We start from the raw sequence: 15,138 nt of genomic DNA on the forward strand, positions 1-15,138 counted from the left end.
GTATCCAGTTATCATAATCAGTCTAAATCCATTCAGCCTTAACTGTTATACCCTAATCGAATTAATTACAAGATTATATTCGAGTCAAAAATTAATTTGAGATTGAATAAAACTCCGCTTCTTATTTCTGTTGTTTTTGGAGCATTTATGAAATATATATAACTATATTATTAGACATAATTTATAATTAAATGAATATGGAGTCAAATAAAAAAAAACACAGATTCTCATCAATAAAATAAATAATTGTTCTTATTGTATTGTTATAATATATGGCAACCAAGTGTTACGATATATATATATATATATATATATATCCACCAATCCGCATTGGAACAGCGTTGTAGAATATGCTCCCAATCTTCTCCTCAAAGGGAGCTTTACTCCAGCAATGGGAAATTTACAGGGTGTTCCTGTGTTACGGTATATACGCCATGCACACAGAATGAACCCTACAACAGTAGAAATCAGGGTCATGACGGTGTTTGATGTCTCACGGCGTTGGCCGTCACGGTACTTGATCGATCTTACCCCCAAAACACGCTAATAGATGTTTCCAATCAAAATAATGCAATAACTTCAATTCTTATCCACCAACATGTAGCGTGGGCGAAATATTAAAGTAGTAATGGATCTATTTATATGATAAATACATATAGTAACTTTTATTAAAAAACAAAATGCGTGAAAGAGACAAAAATAAATTAAAAAACCAACAAAAAAATATAAAACATTAGATTAAAATACAATTAAGCGTATCGTCAAAAACTAAGCCTTAAAGTGTTGTATAAAAAAGAAGAAAAAATGGCGTCTGTACAACAATGAAACGATGCAAAAGAGCGTCACTCGGCATATTTTGCCGACGCTGGTTTTCAGTGACCGTCTTCAAAAAGAGAACACGTCTGCGAACAGTTACTAACGTGAGAAACACTGTAAAGGAAGCTTAGATACATATACCCAGTTAATATAGTTACTTACTTTACGTATTACACAAAATAATTAAAATATACTATTAAGAATAGGAACAACATTATATATTATGTATAAGTACATAGTAAATATTTTTTTTTAGTTTTCTTATCTATCAAAACAGATACTCACAGTATTCGTTTATACGGACACTGAAGACGTAGAAAAACGAATAAAATCGAATCTGATTATATTTAGTTAATAATCGAATTCGAAGTTATACGTGCACTGTTCTCATCGAGAGTATCTTACGCTGTCTGTCTGTGCGATATGCTGCACTAAGTTCGTTAGACGTGACCACCTTCATAGGTTTAGTATAAGATTTTTATGCATTTGCTGTGACGTGACGTGTCTACTCCGTAGAGAGTTCCTACACATGAATCGAGGTTAAACACTATGATATCGATTTTTTCAATATATCTGTCATTAGTGGAATCCTTTTATTTACACAGATATCAATTTCAAAATGGACGATTTTTATTGGTAAAGTAATAAAGTATGGAATGTATTTTCATGTTTAAATAGTGCATGTTTTCAATCGGAGGTTTCGGAATAAATTTATTTTAATAGTATTGAAATTAAAGTTATTTAAGTTATTTAAACTTTTTAATCTTTAGTCGAATATTAATTTATTTATAGTTGTGAAAACGGATTATGGATAATCATTTCTTTTTCGCTCGGGTCATGATTGTGTCGTAATTAACCAAACGTAACCGTAAATAAAATCGGATTTAAAGAAAACTGTGATGTCTATATGATTTCATTTTTCATAATTGAGAAATATTGCATACTATATAAATGACATTACGGAACCACAGTCGAGTAATCCATTAGGCAGTGTAGGCCTTGGAGCCCCAAGACAGGCCAAGAATAACTTTTCTGAATAGGGTGGTGACTTCGTAATATTGTAAAAAAAATAATTGTAAATAAAATTGCGTTATGATAGATGTAATATGTTTTAGTAAATTAGAAAAGTAAAGGGTAAAGGTGTCCCGAGAATGGCATTGCTTAGGGGCCTCGACATAGTTAAGCCAGCCCTGCACGTTACGACCAATGGGGTCGAAGCAAATTCAATCCGGATGAAACCGCGCGAAGCAGAAAATATTTACAGAACGAAGAAGCAGCTAACAATGTTTATATTAAAGAATAGATAGAAATCGATAAAATACATGATTTGAATCAAAATTTTAATTCCGTAGCGTGAAAAAGTGTACCCGAATGTAAATGAACGATTAATTTATATGAATTTAAAAATATTATAAACAAATAAAAGAGATATCTCGGGACACCTGGTTAGAATTAAGTTGCTTTTGCTATATACTTATTAGTTATTATGTATTAAATAACAGACACAATGGAATATGAATAAGAATACATAAATACAAGAATTAAAATTGTTATTTAAAATCTCGTGTGAATTAAAACAATAACAAAAAATAAAATGTAAAATTTTATATGAAATTCTTACATAATAGAAAGCAAAAGAGCCTTCCTCTGGTCGCCTGGAGGTGGTATAACGCCTTACCTGACAATTTCTGCCAGTTCACTGTAATTTAAAAGAGCTTCGTTCCAAAATTAAATAAACGACATCGTATAAATAAAAGAACTGAAACTCAAACTCAAATCCGATTGTCAAATTAAACACTACCAGCAGTTTGGAAAAGAGAAGACCCTGACCCTATTATTTACATCTTTTCAATATGAACAGAAATAGCCAGGAGGCGGTCGGTTTTTCCCCTAACCGTATTGAACATCTCATTCGTATTGAAAAGGAGATAAAACTTCACGAAATGTGGATATTTAAATCGAATCAGTGAAACGATTAACAAGTCAACGAATTAACTTCTAGTAGTCAAACAAAAGATGGCGAAGAAAGGCGAAAGACGCACACGATGTTCGTAAGTTCTATTGATTATTTTTAATGAGTTAGTTTGTAAACTTCCTTCTTTTTTGAAAACTTTTGACTGTGTGACTGTTCTTATTATTGTCACACAACAACGTTCGTTTATTTTTAGCCGACTTCAAAAGGTACGAGAGACTATCATTTTGGTCACGTGGCTTATATATTGCTTATTTATCTGTATCGTGATTTAAATAACATTAGTTACATTTGAATCAAGGTAGAGATGCTGATGTCACGTGATCTGCGTGTGTTACTTGATTTTCATCATCGATTATAAAATTGATTATAAAACAAAAGGCACGCGTTCTAACCACCGAGCCATCTGAACTCTAAGACATGTTGGTAAAATGTAAATTCAACGGTACACATGTACTTAAGCTTCTTCCTCATTAATGAGAACTCAGTTCTTTGCCTGGCCTTGTTCTTTGTCTTGTTAACAGGGTTTTGCATATTAGCATATACATATATTTGATGAAACTGGATGCTCTGTCAAAGACTGTTTAGGTACCACACATTCATCGGATATTCCGTCAAGCAAGATGTTTTACTTTTTATCAACTGTGTATAGGGAATTATATGGTTTTTATCAATCATTCAAGTCATCGCGAATCATTGTAACTGGTGGTTGACTTTTGTGCAAGCCCGTCTGGGTAAGTACCACCCACTCATCAGATATTCTTCTTTCAAACAACAGTTCTCAGTACTGTTGTGTTCCGGTTTGAAGGGTGAGTGAGCCAGTGTAAATACAGGCACAAGAGACATAAAATCTTAGTTCCCGAGGTTGTTGGCGCGTTGGTTTGTAAGGAATGGTTAATATTTCTTACAGTACCATTATTTATCTTGTATCAGATGGCCCATATGCTCATCCGCCAACCAATGCCATAAAAAAATAGGTATTGTCTAAACAAATTGTCCTTTTTTTCAGTAAGCGTCTCAAAAATTTATTGCAGAACAAATTAAATTATTTTCAAAACCTTATTAAGAAAATATACGATAAACAATACAATTTTTTTTCTTTATTTTAATTATCAATTCTTATTTGTATGTGACTAAGGACATAATGTTAATAATTCTTTAACAATTCAACAAATATAGGTACTTGTATTTCTCTATACATAATTAACATTATATTTTATACAGGATGGAATTAGGATGTTTTTATTTGAGAAACCTTTCTTGTAAAGGAAAATATCAAACTATCCCCTGCGCTAAATCCAGCCATGATTAAAATGCAAACAGTTTTATAGAAAGATCTTATTTCAAACTTCAATGCTACTATATTTTCTAATTATATATACATATATAGATGATATTTACATCCTTTAAATATAGGTTTCTTTAGTTCTATACGAATATTATAAATACGAAAGTCTAAAGCCTAGGTAAACTGCTGAGCCGGTTTTGATGAAATTTGGTATGGAATTAGTTTGAGTCCCTGGACTACCTTTTTTTAATAACCTCTGGACGAAGTAAAATAGATGGATACGATTTATATGCTTTAAGTAAAGTTTTATAACTTTCGCACAGATAAAGCCGCAGGTTCAACTAGTAATCTATGTTTATCGATAGTGATTCCATGAATAGTAAGTCGTTTCTTCGTCATATTTATTGATAACAACTGTTTCGTTCACACGTGAAACATAAATTCTGTCGATAACTTCTTAGGATATTTTTATATCTAGATAGAGTTTCGCACTACAAAAGAACCAAAATAAACGAGCCAAATTTATTATCTCGGTGTGCGTGACTGCTACGCTTGACACACGGCCAACGCCATACTACTATACTAACCAACAGTAGGCAAGTATTTTTCCCAACGCGTTCTCAGCGTTGAGAAAAACTCAAAGGGTATCGATAATCATGTGTTACAGTACACTTTACACTTTACTTTAATCGATCAATGGATCATATATTTATGACACGGGTTTTTGTATCTTGGTTTTTCCAGTATTAACGGTACCAGGCTGTGACTGTCACGAGACCTACTATTATTTATTTAAAAGATCTTGATACTTAAATATGATGACCGCTTTGAATGTCGAATGAAACGTAACGTAAGTGACTAATGAATAGGATAATGAATTTAAAAATCATACTAACCACTTATAAAATCCACAAGAAGAGGCTGTATGGTGTTAAGCTTTAGCCTATTCTAAGACGTAATTATTAATCAAAAATGTACTTAAAGTAAAGTAAAAAGTTAACGTAAAAAACTTAATACGAAATTTATAATACTATAAATAAAATATAAAATTTTAAAATCGCTAATGAATGGCAAATAAAACAATCTTTACGATTTATGCGTGTGACCCTTTTTAGATCCTATCGGGATAATTATTAATGATGAACTTTTATTCTGACAATTTTTATAATCCATACGAATAATATAAATGCGAAAATAACTCTGTCTGTCTGTTGCTTTTTCACAACCAAACTACTTAACCTAAATTGGTGAAACTTTATATGAGATTAACTTAAATTCCAAATTAGGACAGAGGCTACTTTTTATGACAAATAACTGTCAAACACCCCTATAACGCGAGCAAAGTCGCGGGCGACAACTGGTATAATATAAATATGTCAAAGTCATATATGTATACATATGGTTACATGGGCTTTGTTTCTTATAATTTAAAAAAAATATACATCCAGATCCACCTTAAAAAGGCCCTCTTCATCCAAATTATAAGACCTTAAATCGTTCAGTTCCATCTATTCGCATACAAAGTAAAATACACTATACAGTATAAAAAAATACAAAAAGGAACACGTCATAAGGACAGAAAATTTATAATATGAAATTATTAATGATATACCTATGCATTAATATTCTCTTTATATAAGTAGCTACATTAAATACTCACTGCAATATTCATTTTATGTATTTTATTAATGATATTTGTCGAATTGTATTTATACAACAAATATTGCATCGAAAATAAAATTAAGAATTTACAAAATATTTAACATTTGTTCATTTTGAAATCATAATTCCAGCTCTGTTTATTTAATGCAAACAGTTTCATAGATTGACCTTACCTCAAACTTTATTGCGAATATATTTACTATGTACATATATATTGATGATAATTAAAGGACTTATAATATTAGTATAGTAGTATTTCTTTACTGATATTATAAATGTGAAAGCAACTCTGTCCGTCTGTTTGTCAGACTGTTACTCTTTCACAGCCAAACGACTGAACCGAATTTGATTAAATTGGAATTCAAGCTTCAATACATAATAAATAAGCTTGAATTCCAAGGAAGGACATAGACATAGACATAGATTTTTTATGTCTAATATCGGACGAAAACCCCTAAAACGCGAGCGAAACTGCGGGCTACAACAAGTTGATCACATTTTCATAATTAGTTGATTCAAACTCTGTAAACATCTATTTAATACATCAGCTTTATTAATGCTTAATGTCAATATTTATAAATTATAACTAACATCGTTCAAATTTCTAGTACACAACGCCATCTATATTGTTTGTGCTGAACTAATTCATTTCATGTTTATGATGCTGTATAGATGGCATACGTGATTTTTAGTAGTTTCCAAATTAAATTAACATACATTTATTATTAATTGGCTCTCCGTCCCTTTATAAAAAAGAATAATTTGCCTTATATCATCTTACAAATTAAAACATTCATCAACAGATCTATTCGCCCTTATTGCACTTGATCACAAAGCTTCCCGCGCTTATATAACTATTAAATTTTTATGCTATCCCTGACTTTTCTGTAGATAATTTGGAGATCTACATATCTCCTATATAAAAGTTTTTGGTTAATTTATAATATCGGCAGCGTTCGCTTTAATGGCGTCTGTACCGTCACTTATACCCGTCTACAATATGCACCATATCAACATAATATATCCCTGTGTATCTACTCCCTAAATCTATAAAATAAAATAATATGAAAGTTTATATATCAGCGGAAAAAATAGATTTTGCAAAACCGACAATCAAAACAAATCACACTTAATAGATTAAGATTACAGTCAGGGCCGGATCTACCATATGGCTTTTTGGGCTTCAGTCCAGGGCCCCGTGGATTCAAGTAGGCCCCAAGTCCCCAAGCCCAAGTCAAAGTGAAAAATATACGATAATGCAAAAGAATCCATAACTTTATTAAATTAAACAGATCGTATGGTATGCAGCCCTGCGAGTACTGCAATTAATCGAACCCATTCAATTAATTTAATTCAAGTCTACGTTCAGATATGTCTTAGGTGAGCCCCTAAGTAGTGTTAGCCCAGGGCTAAACTTACGGTCCGGCCCTGATTACAGTCATCCAAGGAGTCAAATTAGAAATTCAAACTTGCATTATTAATAAATTACAATAAGTCCGAAAGATTAATCAAAGTTGTTGTCAAAATGGCACAATTTATACAATGATACTCAAGTACAACACATAAATACTCGTATATAATTGATTATTCGGACTTGTAGTAGAATGATGAAGTCATCATTTATTATTGTCTATTGTAGAATAATTTCGATGGTTATTGTACTTATATTTATTTTTAGCGCGGTTTACCCCGTCTTAAAGGGAAATCGAAACGACGTCACGTTTTCGTAGAGTACAAACCCATGTTTTTGATAGATATATTTTGCAAATACTAATTTTCGACCGGCGATTCGATCGCGCTTTAGCAGTCGACCATCATGATAGGGATAAAAAGTTGGCTATGTCCTTTCTTCGGCTTCAAGATTGCTTTGTAATCATTTTCATTAAATTCGATCCAGCAGAGACCGTCAGCAAACCTGAAAATAATAAAAAGTATGTACTAAAGATAACTCGAAATATTAACGTATTCTGGTATTCTTAAAAATATTAATAATAAAATAAGTACGTGTCTTTAAAGCGTGTTAAAAGTTATACTTTTTTTAAGTAAAATCAAAAAAGCAGATGGAGCGCACGGAACATTACAGTGAAGCAACAAAAGCGAATACAATTTAAAAACCGAATGCGATTCCCCGGTAATGCTAAACGTCGCGTCTTTTTCTCGATACGTCAAAAGTACTGTCAAATTAACTATTACTATATATTGCCGTATTCTTAAAACTTTCAACGCGCCTATTAAACTAAACACAATTTTCTACGTTATCTGTAATTCAATTTTTAAACTTTCAGAATTAACATTATAGCTAGATTGTATTACGTCAGACGCGACAGGTAACTTCCTTCCATTAAAACAAGCTACTTGATACGAAGATAAACAAGGTCAATGAAAATAAGGACATGTGGGAATACACTGATAAAACAAGCTATTGGCTGACGAGTTGGGCCCACGGGATCGTTTACGTGAACTACTTATTACGGCAATGATTTATACATCATTGTTGTAGAATAATATTTTCGGATATACAATTACTTTTCTTTTTTTATATGATAATGTATCTAAAAAATAATATTTATCGATGTTACTTTCACAAAGAAGAGATCTATTCTGTAACTGAAACTTCGAAACTCATAGCTGAACCCGATTGTTATACATATATCAAAGAGTGATACCTATAGTTCTATTCACTTATGAAAGCGCGTTCTTCCACGTTAAATGATTCTCAGAGTGCAATAGTATGAGCGAATGACGCTCGTTCTTAAAAAAATAAATTAAATTGTAATTTATTAAGACTATTTTATTAAAATTTAATTAATTTAACAGCCTTCTTGAGTGAATAAATCTATATTCAGTATTAACTATAGTAATTATAAAATTTAAAAATACAAGCATCATAGTAACCTATCAGACAGTTCACGAGAGAGTTAATAAAATGAGTTCTTATAGAATAGCACTTCTGCACTATAACATCAAGACGTTTGTTAAATTCCTTTGATTATCAAAGTCAATGCTCTTTTATACATGAAATCGTAGCCTCATGTGCACCCTGAACTCACAATAACAAATATATATATTTTTACCTTACTACGTCATGTTATAAAATTGTTACCTAAAAAATATTACCATTACATTGGATATTTTTAACAGCCATGTTTTATTTGTTAATACCTATTTTCGTATCTCAACAAAAGGTAATAAGTAAGTTAGAATCAAATTAAGAACAATTATCGACATCATACAGTTTATTAACGACTGATTCACGAGTATTACGAACGTTGCAATATGGCTAATATCGAACATTAGTAATGAATTATGATTGTGCATTCTCATTTTGTTTTTTAAAGCATCTAATATTAAAATAAATACACTTGACAATACATTTTTGCTAAACTACGACTACATTCATATTGCATTGGTATGTTTTATAGTCACACATTATCATTCTTTCACTATACATCTCCCATTTTTTTGTAATTCAAGACAAATCCTCCTAATGTCACCAACTCCGCCTAGATCCAAAACTTGCCGCGACGTTGTTGTTGGTATACTACAAATCCTATTTTTTAAAACATTATCCATGTGACTATGATTTAGACTCAAAGTAAAATACCTATTAGTTATTTTATTAAAATATTGCGTTTTATGAACCTTGTAGGTTTAAGGCATTAACGAGGAAACGACAAATATAAATAAAACAAAAATTTCATAAGCCATTTACTGTTGTTAATATTAGTTACAAGAGGAAGTTAAAAACAATGATTTGTTTATTATTTTCTTTGGACTATATTTTTGCACGCTTTTCACTAAACGCTGAATAAATTAATATGGAAATTAGACCCGGTTTTCGCGTAATTAGTTCACATGCGTGAATTGTATGCCCGAACTATTTTTCACGTTATTAGAAAACAAATCATCGGATTATTAACGCCATGTTTTTTAATACGAATAACGCCCTTTTTCTCAGCTCACTTGGAATATTAATATATTGCTAGTGTAAATATTAAGAATCTTTTGGGATTAATTATTATTATTATTGTTATTATTATTTCAACAAATACCAGAAGAAATAAAGATTACAAGTCTGTTTGCGTACATAATTGTGCTCAAAAATATTCTCAGTGCAATTGGATATTATTCATTGTTAATGGCCGTGGACATCGGACAGTCTGACGGACATTATCGTGTTATCATTATACCCTAAGAAAATGGATAAAATTGCTAGATAAAGTTTTCCTCTCCTCATGAGGAGAAAGTTTTACATTATTTCACCAGACTGCTTTTACACAGAATGTTATCTAACAATCCTTTTATACTGATTTCCTCCCATGTTATACATAGCAATGCCCGAGGACATACCATTGGTGCAGTCTGATTAAGATTCACGTTTTCTAGCGATCTATATTCTCGGAACCTTACCTTATATCGCCTTTAGTTTTTTCTCGCAGAATATATCTTTAAACATTTTTTTGTGATTTTTTACATAATCGATATGCACAAATCCCAAACCAATCCCTCTATGTCCTATAAATCAGTACGGCACGAGACGTGCTGAAAGGACCTCCGTCCCAGGTGTGACATACATAAACTATTTGATAGCTATTTAAGTAATAATATTATTAATGTTAAAGTTATGCTTGTGTTTGTCCTAATTTTACACTTCAACGCACAACTTCAACTTCATCATGAAATTCGTTACACTGATAGTTTGAGATGTAAAACCAGAATAACTTACGTTTAATTAATCAAATCAAATTATAATATGTTTGTTATAAAATATATAACTTTTAATACAAATATAAAACAAAGATTTAAATAACAAAAATACCTTTATTTACATAAGAATTATTAGCATTAAACTAAATAAAAATAGCTACTGTAGAAATCATGACAGGCAATGGTGGCAAGAATGCTAGCACAATTTCTCCGTTGCGCAATCGCAATTCCGATCCTCTTGGCAAAAATGAACCAGCCCTCAAAACGGAGGAGGCAATAAGGCAAGGTGCTACACTTTTAATGATGGGTTTTACACTAGAATACTGAAATTATTCTAATTTACTAGAATCTATATCGAACGATAATATAAGTTTATGATGAATGTATTCTATCTAATGAAAAACTTATTCGGTATTGAAATTCTTTAAATTTGAAGTCAACCAATTGTTTGACTTTACCGAAACAACACAAAATCTTGGACACCATGGTAAATAATGGCAGCATTGATAGTGTAAAACAATTATTTATTTTTACTAACAATAAAAATACACAAATTTCTTACTACAGTTTCGTTTAATAATTCAGTAAGATTATAATGATGGCAATGATAAGGATGTTTTATTTAAATAGAGGATATATATGAATCATATATACGTCTTACGATCAGCTTCATAAACGATTCAACCAATTCTAACTAAAGAGGTATCGTTTAATTCGCGGAAGTATCCTTAACATTGTCACATGACGTCACTAGTAATCAAATATGACGGACGATACCTGTCATATTGTACGTACAATTTGTAGAGTTAAATTAAATAGTTATTTATACAACCAAATTAAACTACAAATATTGTTTTTTTATAACGATTCTAATTTCGTTTTCAACAAATTCATCTTCCGCTTTTGTCGAAATGGTATTGCAGAAATTCAATAAAAAATCTATTCTAGAAATAACTTATAATTTAAAATAATATAATAATTATTATATTTCTTTGTTTTCTATATTCTGAAGTACGACTTCATCTTCATTTTCATCTGTATAGTATCTTCAATCCATTCCATAAGTCGTCTGAGATTTAACAAAATAATGATTTAAAAAGCCTGAGTGCTACAGCGAATCGTATTCTACGTGAAAAATATTTTTTGTACAAATGATTCAACAACACTTACTGGACAATTATGACTCTCACTTAAACTATTAAGGCCATTTTACTGCTACGTTACTGCGAAAAAGATTAATGAAACTGAAATTGACATCGATTTTTCCATAATTTTAAACATTATAATAGTTACACCAACTTATTTACTAACGACCAATCTATAAAACATTTTCTAAACGAAACCTTTGAAAACGCACTGGCTGACAATATTGTCTTTGGCAACGTCGAGATTATAAGCTAAGATTATATGTCTCAAAGAATATGCATTATGCCCCGCAATACAATAACGTTAGGTACATATCCGTCTCGGTACGGACCACTCATCAAAATACTTAGCTATCTCGCATTTTATTATATATTTTACATATTTTATTCGAGCTTTGACGGCGTTGACTACGGCCGATAAAACCGTCGGAAAATAAAATGGTATGATCGCAGTGGAAACTCGAATAAAATGTTTTTAAATGCACTCATCAGTTATTCGACCGCGAATATCAACACTCTTATTGCTGTATCCCGTGGAGAGTCATTAAGCTTGTAATTACTTGGTCGTCCAAAAGTAGGAAGTGTTTACACTTTCGTTCTTCGTTAAGCAAATCTCTTGACCATATCGGAGTATTAAAGTGAGGGAATAGGGAGCACACATGTATCTACTGAATCACATGCAGTTGTACACAATTACATATACTCGTATATACTATCAATAGGCGAATTTTCATTCCAACGAGTTACTGCATTAGAAGTTATTTAAAATTCTTAACATTAAAAGAACTCATTACTTATAGGATCTTTTCTAGCACCTAATCAATGGCATCATTTACGATATCGCTCCGTGAATAGCCTTCACTTTTAACAAGTGTTTGAAAACGGGTTCGTTTCCTGATTTATTAAAATGTAGTTCCTACTTTTTAAAATTAGTAGGTAATACTAATTTTAAAAAAGTAGAAACAAGAATTGTCGTGTAATTATATATCTATTTCTAAAGTTCGGCCAATGAGCAAAATATTTGAAAATAATATTTTAAATAAACTTATCACTTTGGTAAAAATATTATTTTTCATAGTGAATAATTTGGCTTTTCTAGGCGTTGCTCTAAAACTGATGCTAGAATGGCACTACATACGATGCATGGGATAAATCACATATGGGTGTTTTGTGATTAATGCAAAGCATTTGACTGTGTAGAGCATAAAACGCTTTTGTACAAGCTAAAACATTACGGTGTTAATGTTCTCTTATATGTTGATCTCATTATTTCTTGCATACTTGAATCAAGAAATTCAACAGGCGTCTATTAATAAAATAAAGTCTTCTGAATCTGTATTAGGAATGGGTGTTCCACGGGGATACATTTTGGGTCTTTTTTTATTTTTGTTGTATATAAACGATATACGATTGATAATATAATGTTTATACAGAAGAATATACAAAAGTATTCCATAAAAGCTGTTATACATACTATTAATATAAGAAATAAGAATAGACTCGTAACCCCTGCTTTCCGTTTGCATACGGTACAGAAAACGTTTTTGGGCAATGGTATACGCATATATAATAAGATATCGGGAAATGTAACCAATTTACCATTTACGAAATTTAAAAAGTTTATTAAGACTAAATCAATAAATAAGTCTTATTATTCATTAAAAGAGTACTTATATACATACTTTTTAGAAACAAACGCCTGGATTTAGGCTCGGTTTCCATCACAAGACACTAATAATTGTAAAAAAACAGCATTGTAAATCTGTTTATTTGAAAAGATCAACTATGCGAGTTTCTTGCCGTTTATTCTCGCTGGAGGCTGCTTTCCGAAACGGTGGTAGTATTTTAATATTGACGATTCAAAAACGCTTCGTTGTGAAATTTACTTGAATAAACTTGATTTGATTTGATTTGATCTTTCTTTCTATGTTAAAGGTACATGTAATGCGTATGAGTTAATCATTTTAGTTCTATGTTCAAACCCAGACGAACACCACTGAAATTTCATGTACTTAATTTGTGTTTATAATTCATCTCGTGATCGGCAGTGAAGGAAAACATCGTGAGGAAACCTGCATGCTGTCTAATTTCAACAAAATTCTGCCACATGTGAATCCACTGGAGCACCGTGTTGGTATATACTCTTAACCTACTCCTCAAAGGGAGAGGAGGCCTTAGCCCAGAAGTGGCAAATTTACAGGCTATACATGTTGTACTAACGATAAGATGATCTGTTTGCTCTTCTCATTTGTCCTTAACAAATTAAAAAAAAATGCAACTCACGTATAGTAAGAATAGTTAAAGTATTTCCTTATCGTTTCAAGAACACCCTCTAATTTCTCAGTAAACAATATTACAACGATACAAACTGTTGTGTATTATCTATTATTAAGAATGATTATCAATTAATTGATGTGATTGTAATTGCTATTCAAACTATATGATTTGTATCGAAATTAATTATTCTTTGTCTGTTATTAAGCCAGTTCATTAGCATACGAATACATGTGAATTTCAGTGAACTGGTAAATACTATTTTGTATTAAGTACTTGTATAATAACGCAAAAACAAACCTATATATTTGTAAGAATTATTACGGCATAAATAATAAATACAGCGTATGATTGATGATAGTTTTCTGTAATTGAATAGTTGGTAAAAACGTATTTCAATATATATTAACTTATTGTTTTATGGTGATATATAGTTAGATTGATATCTATTATATATACATATTTGTAGCAATACAATAGCGATAATTTAGCTTTTCAGAACGTCCGTCAATCGCTGGTGATTTTCCTCTGATATTATTTGTTACTCACTTAGTGAGTTTTGGTGAGCCCCTCTGGATAGGTACTAAACACTCATCAGATATTCTTCCATCAAACACTAGTGTAATGTAGTGAACCAGTGTAACTACAGGCACCAGGCCCATAAAATCTTAGCTCCCAAGGTTGGTGTCGAGTTGGCGATTTAAGGAATACTTAATATTTCTTACAGCACCAATATGCATGGACGGAAATGTTTCTTTTTCCTATCTTACTCCACGGACATGTACGTCCGTGCTTTTGCTTATAAAAATACAGTATAATATACTTATTAATGCACATCGGCTTAGTATATAATACAAAAAGTAATCAACAATTACGCAACATTGAATCCATTTTTCGTTGACAATTTAAGTATACACAAAAATATTTGTCAATAACGCAAAAGTTGTCGATGTTCCTTTTGTGGAAACACTCAATTATAATACTTTTAAATTTTCTCTCTTTAAATTAAAATTAATTAAATTTAAAAAAAATGCTTACGCCTTGGATTTTGTTTATGGCAAATAAAAGAAGTATTCAAGTACATAAAAACCTATTCACAGAAAACTGTAACCAAATTGGTAATTTTATTACGCGTTTGTCGTTTTATTACGCGTGAAGTCTGTCGATAGACCTTGATGAGGGCCTGAACTTCAAACTATAACGATGTGTATGACGAAATATGCCTACACTTATATTTACATCTTCTAATATTATCTCTAACGAGTTCTAAATTA

This window comes from Vanessa atalanta, chromosome 7, assembly GCF_905147765.1.
Source record: "Vanessa atalanta chromosome 7, ilVanAtal1.2, whole genome shotgun sequence".
Taxonomy (NCBI): Eukaryota; Metazoa; Arthropoda; class Insecta; order Lepidoptera; family Nymphalidae; genus Vanessa; species Vanessa atalanta.